This window comes from Nothobranchius furzeri, chromosome 14 (assembly GCF_043380555.1).
Source record: "Nothobranchius furzeri strain GRZ-AD chromosome 14, NfurGRZ-RIMD1, whole genome shotgun sequence".
Lineage (NCBI taxonomy): Eukaryota > Metazoa > Chordata > Actinopteri > Cyprinodontiformes > Nothobranchiidae > Nothobranchius > Nothobranchius furzeri.
The window spans coordinates 10,733,352-10,742,392 of NC_091754.1; the positions used below are offsets into that span (position 1 = coordinate 10,733,352).

Consider the following 9,041-nt stretch of genomic DNA (forward strand, 5'->3'; position numbering starts at 1 on the left):
TATGTGAGAAGGAGGATCTTAAAATCTATTCCGAATTTAACAGGTAGCCAATGTAGGGAAGCTAAGACAGGAGAGATATGATCTCTCTTTTTAATTCTCATCAGAACTCTAGCTGCAGCATTTTGGACAAGCTGAAGACTTTTAACTACATTATGTGGACTTCCTGAGAGTAATGAATTACAGTAATCCAGTCTTGATGTAATAAATGCATGAACTAGTTTTTCAGCATCACTCCTGGAAAGTATGCTTCTAATCTTAGCAATATTCCGAAGGTGGAAAAAGGAAATCCTACAAACGTGTGAAACCTGGGATTTGAATGACATGTCCTGGTCAAAGATAACACCAAGTTCCTTGCTTTGTTCGCGGAGATTAATGTAATGCCATTAAGGTCAGGCGATTGGCTAAGCAATTTCCTTTTCTGGATTTCTGGTCCAAAGATGAGAACTTCCGTCTTGTCTTGATTTAAAAGCAAAAAGTTTAGAGTCATCCAATTTTTTATGTCCTCAAGACAAGCCTGTAATGTACCCAACCGATTAGGTTCATCAGGGTTAATGGATAAATATAGCTGAGTATCGTCAGCATAACAGTGGAAGTTTATCCCATGCTGTCTAATGATTTTACCAATTAGGAGCATATATATAGTAAAAAGAATTGGTCCAAGCACTGAACCCTGTGGTACTCCGCAAGTAACCCTGGAGTATGAAGACGATTTGTCATGTACGTTTACAAAATGAAATCTGTCAGACAGGTAGGATTTAAACCAGCCTATTGCTGTTCCTTTGATCCCTACAACATGTTCAAGTCTTTCTAAAAGAACATTGTGATCAACTGTGTCAAAGGCAGCACTGAGATCTAACAAGACTAGAACAGACACAAGATTCTTATCTGAGGCCATGAGAATATCATTTGTAACTCTCACTAATGCAGTTTCAGTGCTGTGATACTCTCTAAAACCAGACTGAAATTCCACAAACAGAGCATTAGTGTTTAAATGCTCACATACTTGGATGGCCACTATTTTCTCCAGGACTTTGGATAAAAATGGAAGGTTAGATATTGGTCTATAATTCATTGGGTCATCTTGATCCAGAGAAGGCTTCTTAAGTGAAGGTTTGATTACAGCAACCTTAAAATCTTGTGGTACATACCCATTTACTAAGGATAGATTGATTGTATCTAGAATGGGGGCAGTAACAAAAGGAAATGCATCTTTAAATAATTTGGTTGGGATTGGATCCAAAATGCAAGTTGAAGGTTTAGATGAAGCTAATATATATATATATATATATATATATATATATATATATATATATATATATATATATATATATATATATATACATATATATATATATATTTTTTTTTTTTACCTGGATGTCCCATGTCTTATATATTCTGGAAGTTGTGCAAATGCAGGGGTGGGCATAGATATTCTGCTGGGATGGGGCTGGGTTGGTGCCCTCGGACTCCGTGAGGCTCTGTAATGCTGCTGCTTTGGGCCCTGGCAGGATGGGCTGGGGTCTCCATGCCCTGGGTGGCAGTTTGACAACAGAGGTGCCTATTGGGGCCAGTAGGGGAGCTGGCTCCCTGAAGGGCTAAGCCCAACCAGCCATTCCTCCCCATCCCCGCATATTTCTCTCCTCCTGCTCCCTCACATCATCACACAAACATACACATAGGACCTTGGGGGGTGGGCAAGTCAGGGAGTGCGGGTATGGACCCCATTTCCGCATTCCTGTGGCAACCTGCCCCCCAATTTTATTTGCACCTTATACACTTCCACTGACGACATTCCACACAAACACACACTTAGGGCCTTGGGAGTGAGCACATTCAATGGCATTTGGCAGGGGGATATTTCAGCCTCCTCCCGAGTGCCGGTGCCCACTTCCAATTTTAAACCGCACTTAGACACTGATGGCTGAGGGTGTAAGTGGGGTGGTGCGGTGGCATCAGCTGGCATATGCCAGATGATGCCCGCACTGCCCACTCACCACAGCCATGGAATACACCTCATGATCACACAACACTATATTGGAGCAGGTGGAGGGAGACTAGGGGTCTTAGCCACCTCTGTTGTTGCTAGGCTTCCTGGGGCTGGAGGCTAGGAGGGAGATCTGGCCGTCTGGTTGGGGTCTGGGGTGGTGGGTTGCTGTGCTCAGCGTTGGGCGGGGGAGCCTGCTCATCAGCACCCCAGCAGAAAGGGTCAAACTCTGGTTACCGGTGATGGTTGTACCCCATGTGCAGCAGTACCGGGACCAGAGTTAATAGGGTGTGTATGGGGAGCATGAGTGAGTGTCCGGCGTGCATTTTTGTAAGTCTTGGGTTGTATGTGCATGTGTGAGCATGAGGGAGGGAGTGTGTGACTGTGTTTGTGTATGACTGTATATGTCAGGTGGGGCCTTTGAGTCCTCCCCTCTCCTGGAACTTCTCTTGATGATATAGATCTTTGTCCCCCCTCCCCCTGCCACACCTGGTGTGGGGGCTTGTGCCATGGTCTGCCTGAGTGTTCGTGGCAACCGGGTCCGGGGGTTTAAGATTTTGGCATCTGCCTGATAGATCCCGGTGGCTGCCTGGTGGGGTCTGGGTCCCTGGGCTCTGCTGGGTCCCCGGCGGGGGTGGTCACCCCTGGGTCCCGGGTCGCTGGGTCCCGGGCTCGGCCGGCTAGGGGGTGGGAGGCTGCGGGCGGGCCTGTGGGCTTGCCGCTGATATCTCCAGGGACTCTGCCGGCTGCTGGTTGTGGCCCCCCGGGGCGATCCTCTGTGCCTCTCGAGGGAGGCGGGGGCCTTTCTGGTTGCAGTCTCCTTGGGGTTCCTGCATTTTGGGGCAACGCCTGGATCTCTGGGACTTGGAGCTTCCCCCGTCTCCTGCGCATTTTTGGGGGGCGGATCTGTGGTCCCTCACACTCTCTGTTGGATGCTCCTATAGAGAAACCTTAAATAAACAAGCGCGTGTACACACACAGGTGCTCACATGGTGCTCTCAAAAGTATGGGCTTGGGCACGTTCAACACATGTCTTAAGACTATGGGGGGCACTTAATGCATTGTGATTTATTATCGTGATTCTTCAGTTAAGCAATGTTGATTATATATATATATATATATATATATAGTTTTTTTTTTGTTTTTTGTTTTCATCAAGTTGACGCAGTGATAGGTAGATCTTGTTGTATTGTTGTTGTGTCCCTTTTTTGTGTCCTTTTGTTTTTTTTTTGTCTTTTTCTGCAGGTTTAGAAGCAGACTCTTGTTCATTGTTTATTTTTGTGGAACCCCCCCCCCCCCCCTCTCCACCTTTTCTCTTCCTTTCTCTTTCACCTCTGTCTCCGTGTCTGGTCAGAATTACAAAGCATTCAACAACAATAACAATAAAGTTTTAAGTATCAGGCGTGACATTAAAAGCAAACGCTTTGATGCTCCACCTGAGAATAAATCTGTAAGGCTTGTCACCAGCATTCAGACATCAATTCTGCTTGCTTCACAGCCAGACAGGACACGGTAAAAAAAAAAAAAAAAAAAAAAAAAAAAAAAAGAAGCTAATATTTTTGATAACTCTGAAAGCTCAACTGGATCAAAACGGTTCAAGACCAGATGAGGTTCTACAGTCACCTCTGAAGCTGCCTCACTTACTGAGGAAGAAGAAATCGCATTAGGGAGGATGCTAAAGATTTTGTTTCTAATAGAATTAATTTTACTTGTAAAAAAAATCCCATGAAGTCATTGCTGCTGCGGGCTAAGGGAATAGATGGCTCAGAGCTATGATTCTGTGTAAGTTTAGCAACTGTACTGAAAAGAAATTTAGGATTATGCTTATTCTCCTCAATTAATGCTGAAAAATAAGCAGTTCTAGTTTGTTGAAGCTTATTTTAATAAAGCACAAGACTATTTTTCCAGGATTGGTAGGCTTCCTCATGGTGCGTAGAGCGCCATGTTCTCTCCAATTTCCTAGAGTTTTGTTTTAAGGCTCGTAAATGAGAGTTAAACCAGGGAGCCAACTTCCTGTCCCTAATTACCTTCTTTTTTAAAGGGGCTACATCATCTAATGCCACACGTAAAGAGGAATTAACATGATGAACTAAGGCATCAATTTGTGAGGGGCTAGAACTGAAAATATTGCCCTCTGTTACGTTCCTCTGAGATGCTGAGGACAGTAAAGATGGAACAGTTGATTTAAAAGACGCAACTGCGTTGTCAGATAGAGACCGACTATAGTGAAATTTACTTTCATGTCTCGAGAACTCAGTTATAAAAAACTCAAAGGTTATCAGAAAGTGGTCCGAGAGGACTGGATTATGTGGAAAGATCGTTATTTCCTCACACTCAATGCCATAAATCAGCACAAGGTCCAATGTATGATGGCAGGAGTGGGTGGAGCTATGTATTCTTTGAGTGAAACCAATTGAGTCTAAGATATTACTGAAGGCTACATTGAGGCAATCATTTTCAATGTCCACGTGAATGTTGAAATCCCCCTCTATAATGACCTTATCAGTATTTAGCACCAAATCGCCTGGTGGACGATATAAAACTACAAACAAGAGTGGTTTTACAGTTTTGCAATCTGGATTAGGAAAACTAAGAATAAGATGTTCAAACGAACTGTAATCTGTAAGGGACTGATTAATAAGTCCGAATGAAAAATGGTTGCTACTCCTCCTCCTCGCCCTGTACTTCGAGCAATATGATGATTTAAATAATTTGAAGGAGTCGACTCGTTTAAAGGAGCATGGGGCAGGAATTGTCCAAAAACAAAAAGTACATGTTCATTCTTGTGAAGCTTATGGGTGATGAAGCATTTTAAACTAAAAAGAATGATGAAACCAGTTTATCATTCCATTTTGTTAATCACGCTGTGTGCTGCAAAATGCAAAACATTCCTGATCCGAATTTCCTGCGCTGTTTTACGGATATGACGTTAATTGACGCTTCAAGCGCGTTCTCGACAAGGTTCAAACCCGGAAAAACATTTGGAAGCTTGCTAGGTGGCGGTAATGCGTCTTTCACTACTAGCCACGTTAAAACCTCAAACAGAAGAGGAAGAACCCTGGAAATGGATTCTACAACTAGCAAACGACCAAGCGCAACTCAAAGCCCACTAAAGTGGCACAAAGAAGAAGGTTTTATCAGCGGCATCTCGAGAGTCAAAAAGAAAATATGATAAAAGTCGGTCAGGGACCCGAATATCTATTGGTTACGCTCTGGAAGAATGGAGGCTGCTTCAACTGGATTTGGGCCTGAAAAAGGATGCGGACATGGCACATTTTCTAGTGACCAGGTAAGTGTTGGTCTCCTTATTTCTGCTGTAGGTTTCAGTAACGAGTAGGTAAACATATCAGAGCTGTATCTGCACAATTTGAGAAAATAAAATAAAACTTATGGATTTAGATAATGCTGATTTAGGTAATCTAACAAATCTTTGTGCAGATGAACAAGAAACTTATCTAAGCTAACGGTGTTTAGCATATGGCTTCCTGATCAGTTTAAAAAAGCTAAAAGCAACTAAGGTGTAATCAGATCACTTCTACGTTTTGTGGACGACACCGCATGTGTTTGGAGATAAATGGATGCTCCGTTTATTCTGACGAGAAAAGTAAACAGAGCTTGATTTGATTATATGACGTCACCGCTCAGCTGGAGAGAGCTAGCGTGCGTTAGCATGTTAGCTGTGATCACGCTTCAGTTTCTATGTACCACAGAAGAGAACGGACATTTTCCAAACCAAAGATGAGTCTTTAGAATTATGTCATATTTGATCTACAGTCCAACCTCTAAGCAGGACTGTTACTTCAGTAGATAATGTTATTTGTGGGGTTTGTGTAACAGAACCCCATCGGAATATCTTTTCCTAACGTTATTGCTGTGCTACAAAAGAATAAATAATAAGTCAGCCATAACAACACGTTTGACTAAAAGTAAAGTTGTGCAGAAGTTTGTGTTTATTTTTCTAAATTTGTCCAGTTGAATGTAGGTCAGAATAAAATATGTTTGTGAAAATGATAAATAAATTTTTTTTATGACTGACATGCATTTTCATATTGCTAGTTGTGCCACAGGTAAAGATGCTTAGCCATTATTGATCTATGTAAACAGAAGGTGTAGAGTCTCAACCAACTTGTTGACATTTTTGCTTAAAAATGTGTTTTCCAGCTACCAGAAGAAGCAGGCTCCTGAAACTGCAATTCAGGGAGGTAATGTGCAGTCAACCTCAACACCCAGTAAGAGAACAGCAGCTAAAATGTTGCATCGATTATCTCCAACTGAACCTGTGTCTGAGGGGTTAGTATCTTTTCTGTAAAACAAATATTCACGTTTTTGTGCTATGATATTTCATATATTAAATTACACCTTGCATATCCACACTTGGTTCAGAACTAACATCACACCACCAAACACTTCTGACATTATCTTTACAGGGAAGATTTTCTAATGGCTGGTGTTGAGGCCTTAGCTTATGACCTAGATTTGGATCCTTTTGAAGAAAGGTAAATATGTTCATGAGAAGTCTTGCCATATACGCAGGAAATTACTGCTGTACTATGTGCAAAAAAGATAAAAACACAACAGATCAGCAAATATAGGTCATTATATATATTTATGTTGTGAAGTGTCAATTCACAGCAGATTGTTGTTATTTGCAGAAAGAATTAATGACAGATGTATTAGGCTCCACATTTATCTCTTTAGAATCAGTACCATTTCAGGTAAGTTCCAGTATTTATCTTTACGTACAACAAATATTATTGTGTTGTCTGTAGTTTCAAATCCATGGATCTAGCTAATGATGCAGTCCAAATTGATGAGGACCAAGCAAACAACTTAATCAACAGTGTGTGAGTTGCAATGTCTTCTTATCTAGGGGTGGGCAATATAAACGATATAAGGTAGAAATGATATAAAATTGGGTAATTTTACGGCCCCCAGCTCGTCTAGGAGATGATGTTAAAGGGGGCGTAAAGAAAGATATGTGAATTACTGGACAAAACCAAGATTTACTCTCTTAGAGGAGTTCAGGGCTGGACTGGGACAAAAATTCAGCCCGGGCATTTTGACTGGAGACCGGCCCATCACCTGTTTTTTTTTGGAAAAGACATTAAGCCTTACGCTGTTTCTGACACACACCAACGTACACTTTCTTATTGGTAGTATTTATGTATCAATCTAATAAACGTAAACCTACACCATCCTTCCTATCCTGGTATTCTAAAAAGTAGGGTTGGGGGTAACTGATTATTTTTAAAATGATTATTCTGACGATTATTTTATCGAATAGTCGACTATTCTAATGACTATTTAGATGATTAATCTAGCGATTACTTTTCTATTGCACAATTACTAAAAACCAAAAAATTCTCAAATAAATTCCTCCAAAAAATTGATAAGTCGTTACTGTAAGAGAATAAACACTACAGGCCTTCCATTTTGTATAACACTGCTTTTATTATGTTGCGGTTGTTTATGTTCTGGTGACGTGTAGAACTTGGGAGTGCAGGCTGCTGCCTGAGAGGTGGTTGGAGACGGAGTGTCTCCATGCTGCTTTGTTTTGTTCACTTATGTGCATGAGGCAAGTGGTGTTACGACCCTTCCTGGGGAGTCACGTGTTTCTCCTATTTTAACTGTAAATCCTTCTTGCTGTTATATTTATAACAAGAAACAGATATTCGGACAGAAAATTTTCACGTTTATTCGAATATGATTGTGGAACACACCCAGCATCATAATAAATGAAGTAATGTTTATGCCAATTTAAGCCTTTATGGGTGACCAGGACTCTGTGATCAATTTTTGGCAAGGGAAATTATCATTTGTTGCCATTTTTGAGGTGTTTATGAATGTGGAAGACACCCAGCATCCTGTGATGACACTAATAACATCAAGAGATAATAAATAAGGTAATATTTAGGTCAATTTAACCCTTTACACGTGACCAGGACACTGTAATCAATTTTTGGCAAGGGAAATGATCATTTGTTGCCATTTTTGAGGTGTTTATGAATGTGAAAGACACCCAGCATCCTGTGATGGCACTAATAACATCAAGAGATAATAAATAAGGTAATATTTAGGTCAATTTAACCCTTTACACGTGACCAGGACACTGTAATCAATTTTTGGCAAGGGAAATGATCATTTGTTGCCATTTTTGAAGTGTTTATGAATGTGAAAGACACCCAGCATCCTGTGATGGCACTAATAACATCAAGAGATAATAAATAAAGTAATATTTAGGTAAATGTAACCCTTTACAGGTGACCAGGACACTGTAATCAATTTTTGGCAAGGGAAATTATTTTTTTTTTTCTTTTTTTCTGTGCCATTTTTGGGGTGTTTATGATGATACAGTAGGCAGTATGAGTACAGTAACATCAACAGATAATACATAAAACCCTTATTTGGTCAATTTTAGTCTCCATGAAAATCTTAGCAATTCGATCACTTTTTGGCAAGTAAAATGCCATTTTAGTTGTCTACAATTAAATCATCAATAAAGAATTTAAAGATATTTTGAGGCATTTCTTATAGGTAAACGGGAGGGTGTAGTCTATTTGGCAAGTGACAATCTTAATTTTATGTGCTGAAGTGCTTTTATCTTGTTACTTTTAAATAGAGCAACGTAATGAATAGTAACCTACACAGTGTCATTAAAGCCAAAGCTTGATCATTTTAAATACTTTTTTTCAAGTAAAAATGTGCCCCAAACTAGTTAACTGTGGCTCCATGTCAAGTGGACTAAAGAAAGGAAGGGGAAAAAAAATTAAATCGCTGGAGAATTGTTTATTTCCATTTATACAACGTTTACATTCAATACAGGGTACCATTTTACATTGTTTATTTATTTTTTTAGTATCAAGGCTGTAACATAAAGAAAGCCAGTTCTTACCACAAAGTTTGTGGCACAAACCATCTTTCAATCGCAAATATTGCAAAAATGATTAATATATCCTCATTGTGAAAGTTTAAGACAAATAGCAACACTTAAAACAACTTCCGAACTGGAAAAACTAATATGGCAAGGTGCAGAAACGAGTGCCGGGCGGGATTTGAT

General features: G+C 40.3%; 1 long non-coding RNA gene across 1 annotated transcript; it reads left to right on the top strand.

Annotated features, from left to right (window-relative positions):
• Positions 1-4,932: 4,932 nt before the first annotated feature.
• On the top strand, positions 4,933-6,560 carry LOC129156989 (uncharacterized). Its single transcript, XR_008560392.2, has 3 exons — positions 4,933-5,273; positions 6,146-6,274; positions 6,412-6,560. It is a non-coding gene; the product is annotated as an uncharacterized lncRNA (long non-coding RNA).
• Positions 6,561-9,041: the final 2,481 nt, after the last annotated feature.